At 50.8% G+C, this 6,260-nt stretch overlaps 1 pseudogene; it reads right to left on the bottom strand.

Moving 5' to 3' along the window:
* Positions 1-1,258: 1,258 nt before the first annotated feature.
* On the bottom strand, positions 1,259-4,403 carry LOC115406540 (putative E3 ubiquitin-protein ligase UBR7; annotated as a pseudogene).
* Positions 4,404-6,260: the final 1,857 nt, after the last annotated feature.

Genomic DNA, 6,260 nt, shown 5'->3' with positions numbered 1-6,260 from the left:
TTCGGTTCCAGCTCAGTATGATGTCATGACGTACCGCCGCCGCTCGCCGTACGACTGTTCCGTTCTCCGCCACGCTCCTTCAGATACACCATCAAAGAGCCGCAAGTAGCTACACACACACACACACACTTACACACACTCTCACTCTCGAGTATTGTTGCACTGTAGGAGCCCGTTTTATCCGCAAAAGGGAAAAAGGAACAAATGAGAGTCGAACAAAAGGAATCTCATGTCGAAGAGAAGTTGGCGATTGCTGGCTCAGATCTCCAATGGAAGAAGAAGAAAAAAACTTGTACATAATGAATTGAGCTCCACTCGTTCTGATGAATTTTTGAATGGTCTCTGTCACATTTTCGTGGTGGTTGAAGGTCTGTGTGTGTTTTTGTTTTTACTGTAGTGGACAAACACTGTGTTCCCGTCACTCAGAACGTCTGGCGTCAAACCTAAAGATTGTGTCCCGGGATGGATTCTTCTTCCTCGATGTGATGAAACTGTAGGTGGTGTGGATCCCCGTGTTCTTAGCAGCGTCTGCCCCCTGGTTCTGTTCCGACTGTAAAAGAGGAATATGTGGAGCATCTGAGGAGATTCGCTCTCCGCTCAGCAGCGATGGCCAAGCAAGAGAGAGAGAGAGAGAGAAAAAAAAAATCATTTTTCCATCGATGTTGCCTCATGGGGAAAAAATGCAAAACTCCAGATTCCTCCCCATGTTCATGTCGGGTTAGTCGTTTTATTTTCCGGGACAGTGTTCCATTGAATAAACGTCCTTGTTCCGCTCTTCGCTGTAGAGAAGTCAGTGCCTTCCCCGCCTGCGGCTGGGCTTTCATTGGAGAAGTGACTTTGATGTCTATGCAAGCTCTTTTCTACCAGCTGACCGGCCTGCGTCGACGCGTCCTCTGGATTCTCATGTAGCTCCTTCTCTGTACATAGATGTTATTTAGCACCTTTTGGAAAAAGAACCATCTGAAGAAGAAAAAAAAAAAGTGTGATTGCTTTGTGTTGAATCGGGAGCGGGCACCTCGCACCCGCTCGGCGTCGTAGAAACCATGTTTGTAGATTGATATTAAGTTGCATTTAGTTTCACTGAATCTATTTTTCTACTGTCACCTCAGAAGGTGCGTAACAGTGGTCGACTTGGGCATCCTCAAAATAAACCGGTTTGATATTATGGACTTAAATCCTGCTGCCTGGCGTCTGATTTCTTCCATGTGAAAACACACACACACACACACGCACACACACGCAGCTCTGGGTCGTCTGCTGGAGGCTTTACTGGCAGCACTTCTCAACTTTATTGCGGATCACATGTTGAACTCAGGACATCAAACTCGTTTCAACACTTCACGGTGGACATTAACGGTCTCCATGGAGCAGGCGGCGAGACGTCAGTGCTGAGGGTTACATTCGCTCGTATCAAACACTGCATCCCCCAATAGAAAACACCTGACACAAAGAATAAGCTACATAATGAATGATTCAATCTGTTTCCATTGAACTTGTGGTGGGGCTGCAGCTTTGGTCTGGTCTCGTAGCACCTCACATAACAAAACTAACAAACATCCAGTGTGCAACATTCAGGAACGTTTCAAGTAATAAATCTTCATGAGCGTCAGAGTTAAGGCATCGTCTTGAATTAAACAAAACTCTAAATGGACGTGAAGGATGACGGGCGACGGGAGCAGGGCTCCTCACTGGTACCCGGCGTTGGTCCGGCGCCTCTTCCTGGCTCGCAGCTCGTCGAAGAACTGATGCACGGCTTCCTCCGTCACCGTCTGGAGGGGAAAGCTTCGGTCAGGAGGGAAAACTTGGTTTAAAGGAAGACGGGAGCGTCCGCCGCCGCTCACCTTCCCCTCAGAGACGCACTGCTGGAAGAAGTCCGTGATGGAGGCGGTCAGCTCGTTGAAACCTGGGGGGAGGAGGCAGAGGATTAGAGCACCGCGGCGGCGGCGCCAGGGCTTAACGCCGCCGTCGAGTCGCCGCTCACCGTAGATGAGCTCCAGCTGCTGCACGCGGCTCAGGGAGCCCGTCAGCGCCACCAGGGGGTGCTGTCCGAACGGCTGGTCCAGGCCCCTCTGCTCGTAGGCCAGCACGGTGTCGGACTGGTCCATCAGGAAGTGCACCGCCGCCGCCACGTACGCCTTCTGCAGGGCGGGAAAACCGTCAGAGACCGCAGCGCCGCCGTCCAACCTGCGGGGCGGGACCCACTCGGCGTACCTTGCAGCCGGTGCAGGTGCAGAGCTGGGAGCGCCAGCCGTAGGGCCAGAAGACGGCCCCCCTCCTGGACCTCTGCGGCGCCGCCGCCGCCGCCCTCTGCAGCTCCTCCAGCCGGCACGCCCCGGCCGCACCGCCGCTCATTTCCTGGTGGGTGCGTTTACCGGGGGAACTCCTGTTTACCGCTTCCTGTCATCAGGAGAAAACAGCCGGAGGGGGGAGAGGGGGGAGGGGGGGGGTCACTGCGAGGAGTCTGGAACACGGGAAGTCTCCCTCCCGGCGGCCGACACCAGACGGCCCGGCGATGAAAGTCTGCAGTTTACAGTAAGCTGTCCTGAGCAGCAGAGCCTCATGGGTCATTTCTCCTCTAATTACCCAGAGGGGGGGCAGGAGGGAGGGGGGCAGGATAACGGGCTGCTGAAGCAGCTCAGTGGCTCTACTGCCCCCTAGAGGACACACTGAGCTGCTCACACTGTCAGCCCTCCACTGCAATACTGTGAAACCTTTAATTAGCGATAAAAATGAGAAGAAAGCAGACATTTCTGTGATGTTTTACTCTTTACAGCCCGTCAGACAGGAGAGGAGCGTCTCACCTGCTGCTGCTCGCTGCTGGACGCTTCTTCCTCCCTGCTCTGGCTGGACTCGCAGTCTTCTGTCTGGACGTCCACCTCCTCCACCTGCTCCTCCTCCTCCTCCTCCTCCTCACGGTGGCTGACGTTGACCACAGGGGGAACTGTGCAGGTCAGAGTCATATTTAATTGTTTCAGCTGCATCTTCATTGCAAAAATCCAAATTTACCACAGAATGAAATCACTCAGATTTCGTCCCACTGAGGCAGATGTTCTTTCTCTAGACTGGACTCAGTAAACCGATTTTCTTCTCATCGTGTATAAACATATAAAACCAACCAGCATCCAGATGGATTTCTTTTCCCAGACAGACGGTTCCTCCGGTGTGTAAAGTCTTTCCACTGTTCTGAACCCTGTTCTCGGGTTTACCTGCGTAGTGAGCGGCGTACGTCCACAGGAAGGGCGCCTTGTTCATGCAGGCCTCGCACACCATCTCCTGCAGCTCCTCCGGCTCCTCCATGCTGCAGCCCAGGTGCTGTGGGACGGGAGAGCGGTGAGCGGGGGGGGGGGGGGGGGGGGGGGGGGGCGGGCGGGGGGGGGGGGGGGGGGGGGGGGGGCGTCTGGAGGACAGCGGGGGTCAGGGGGCGTCTTACCCTGCTGTGGAACCAGTCCTCACACACAACGCACTGGATCATCTCGTCGTCGTCCTGCAGGAGAGACAGATGACCTGGTCAGCCGTGAAGCTCGGGGTTTGGATCGCTGAGGTTTCGCGTCTTTACCTGGTCCTCGGTGTCGGGGTACGGACGGTCACACGTGCAGTAGCAGCCGCTGGAAGTTGTGGTTGTAGTGGTTCCTGGCATTTCGCTCGTCTTTGACCTTTGGACACAAGAGATGGAATCAAACCAGGCGCCAGAACCCAGAGAGCGGAGGGACGGCGGCGGCGTACTCACAGGGCTGAGCCGGCACTGGAAGCCGGCAAACTTCTCGTTCCCGCAGTCGCAGCGGAAGTTTCTGATGGGAGACAGACGGCGGTCAGAGGACGGAGGGGGGGGGGGGGGGGGGTGGGGGGGTAGCTGTGGGTGGAGGATTTTGGGGTCACCTTTTGGTGTAGAGCTCCAGGATGTCGTGGCCGTCGTGACACTTGTTGGCGCAGGCCAGGCAGACTCCTGCCGGCTCCGCGGCGCCGCTGGGGGTGCAGGTGAGGCAGGAGAACACCGCCTGCCTCTTCACATAGCCCTGGAGACAACAGGCAGGGGAGAGGGGCATTACACAGAGGACCAGGGCATCAGGCAGAGGGGTATCAGACATTGGACCGTGGCATCAGACAGTGGGGGTATCAAGCAGGGGCCCGGGGCATCAGACAGGACCGGCCCACACCGCCGGCCGGGGCCGCAGCTCGCCGCTCACCTGCGGGTAGGAGCAGTTCTCGGCGTCGCTCCCCGCCAGCACACACAGCGCTCGCTGCAGCTCCTCGTCGCTCACGGCGGCCTCCGCCTCGCGCGGAGCCTCCCCGGCGGCGGCGGCAGACATGGCGGACCCGGAGGAAGAAGAGGAGGAAGAGGAGACGGAGCGGTTCAGCACGCAGCGGCCAGGACCCGCGAAAATACGCTGTGTTGATGAATGACTGTTCCGGGCGGGAGTTTGGACTCAGACCACGTGGCGGAAGTGACGACACAGCAGTGTCACACACCAAAATAAACGTTTCTATTTCAAAAACCTTAATCTAAAATTATACACTTGCTCTGTTTTGCTCTATATTTTATTTTATTATCTTTTTGTCATGATAATATTTTTTTCATTATTATTGCTTCATTATTTTTTGTATTTCCCTTTGTTTTTTCTTTTTCTATTTATCATCTATCTTTAATTTAGATTTCATGGAGGATCCTTAAATTAAAAAAAAGACAAAGGGGACCAGGAAAAGTGAAGTCCTGGACACGCAAACCCACAGATCATTTTGCTCATAACGGGGTAGAGATGCTGTGAGTGGAGTGTATCAACCTCTCTGCTTGAAAATCGCCCCTTTTTTCCTCCGCCTTCCGCCCAGTGTTGGTTACTGTACGTTTTGTACCTTTTGTTTTTCGCTGGATTTGTCCTGCCATGACACAGTTCCCGTGTTTATTCTGGTTAGTAATTTGTTTATTTGAAGCCCATACAAGCTTTTACTCAATTTATTGTCAATAATATTCCTCCCCGTCAGCGTTCTTCAAACTCATCACTGGCTGTTGTCTGTGGTTGTAATACCGCGATTTCGACACGAGATGGCGCGTGAGCTCTGTGGCGCAGAAAAAAACAGTGGCTGGAGTTCAGCTTCAACTTTTTTTTTCATCCTGGCATTGTCAAATTAAGAACATTAAAAAAAACTCACATTCCATTTATCAGACTGTTTTTTTTAATCACCAAAGTGCTCATAATCCGAATATTCAGTTTTGAATAGAAAGTTTATTAAAAGGTTACTTTCACAGACAGATCTGCTCACTTTCATGATTTGCCTGTGTATCATTATGGACAAAGATGATTACAAAATTTTGCATCCAGTTTTATTCCAATGCAACTTTATTCAACCTTTGTGGTAGGCTATTTCTTGTTTTTCAAGGGTTGGATGAACCTTCATCCTCTCGATGGCGCCACTGCAGCATGTTTTCCTCCCTCTCCTCTCCTGTTTAAATCATGTCAGCCTTCCATTTGAACTTTAACTTCAGTCATGAATAATTCCTGTTTCCAAAGCAGCCATTGACCCCTGCAGCTGGTTTTCAAAGTGGGGTTCGTGCCCTTCCTGGGGGGCTCCAGAAGGCTTCAAGGAGGACAAGGCAGCAGAGAATCAGCAGAGAAAGAGGGGAAAGTTCTTTTTTTATTTGAATTTAGGATGAAATCATAAAATAAAACTTTGCATGGAGAGAAATAGAAATAGCTGTCAACTTACCTTTGATTTTTATAAATATAAAGACGCATCCATTCTCTCAGCTTCTTGATTATGCCACATTTAGAATGTTGTTTAGGTCAATAAAACAGACACATAGGACTGATAGAGAAGCACAGTGTACACTGTATAAGTTCTACCAAAGAGGATTAAAATTCCATACTTGAAACTATACAGTAAGTTCAAATACATTCTGATGAGTATTAATTTGTTACTTATTGTGTGGATAGTGTTGTAATTTAACCTAATGATTAGCTAAATCAAATATTTTTTATCTATTTGTGCAATGCAGTTAATCAGTTTGTATTCAGTTTAGACTAATGTCACTTGATGTAACTTTTAAACCCCGAAAAGGACAAAACAGCTAAGAAAATGGATGGACAGGATGGATGGATGGATGAGTGTTTTCCACATTTTGTACAACTTCATAGTGATAAGCTGTTAAAACTTTGAGCAAAATGATCTCGATGGGATTTGACACTTTAGTTTCTGCATTTTAGCAGTAAATGAAACCTAAACGTCAAGCTGAGCTGGACAACAGTTGGAGGGAAAACCTAAGCAAT

Source organism: Salarias fasciatus, chromosome 19 (genome assembly GCF_902148845.1).
Source record: "Salarias fasciatus chromosome 19, fSalaFa1.1, whole genome shotgun sequence".
In the NCBI taxonomy this organism is placed as follows: Eukaryota; Metazoa; Chordata; class Actinopteri; order Blenniiformes; family Blenniidae; genus Salarias; species Salarias fasciatus.
This window is presented reverse-complemented; position numbering and strand designations above follow the sequence as displayed.